This window comes from Myotis davidii, unplaced genomic scaffold (genome assembly GCF_000327345.1).
Source record: "Myotis davidii unplaced genomic scaffold, ASM32734v1 scaffold534, whole genome shotgun sequence".
NCBI lineage: Eukaryota > Metazoa > Chordata > Mammalia > Chiroptera > Vespertilionidae > Myotis > Myotis davidii.
Genome location: NW_006286678.1, coordinates 1,079,536 through 1,079,928, shown reverse-complemented (window position 1 = coordinate 1,079,928; position 393 = coordinate 1,079,536). Strand labels below are relative to the sequence as shown.

Below are 393 nucleotides of genomic sequence, written 5' to 3'. Positions count from 1 at the left end.
GGGCACTGGACTGCTGCCATCTGTACCTGCCATCTCTCTTGGCTATTCGCCAAGCAGTCCAGTATTCTGTGCTTCTGTGGTCATCTGAAGTGTTTTACCTTGATCCTCCTTGTTCTGACCAGTGACCTCTAGCTCAGAATCTTGGAGCCAGACTGATAATTTGTTACTTTTGAAGGGAGATAGTCTAAGGTACTTATAATTAGAATATAGTGTGGTTTTTTTGGTGCTAAAAATAGAGAATATGGCTGAGAAAATGAGACTCTGTACAGGTAATTTTGACAGAGAGAAAAAATAGGGGGGGTTGAATAGTATCCTCTCAAAAGTTGTGCCCACCTGCAACCTCAGAATGTGGCCTTGTTTGCAGATAGGGTCTTTGCAGATGTAAACTAGTTG

At 42.5% G+C, this 393-nt stretch overlaps 1 pseudogene; it reads right to left on the bottom strand.

The window, feature by feature from the left end:
• Window positions 1–393, bottom strand: part of LOC102763769 — a 64,990-nt pseudogene that overhangs the window by 12,813 nt on the left and 51,784 nt on the right.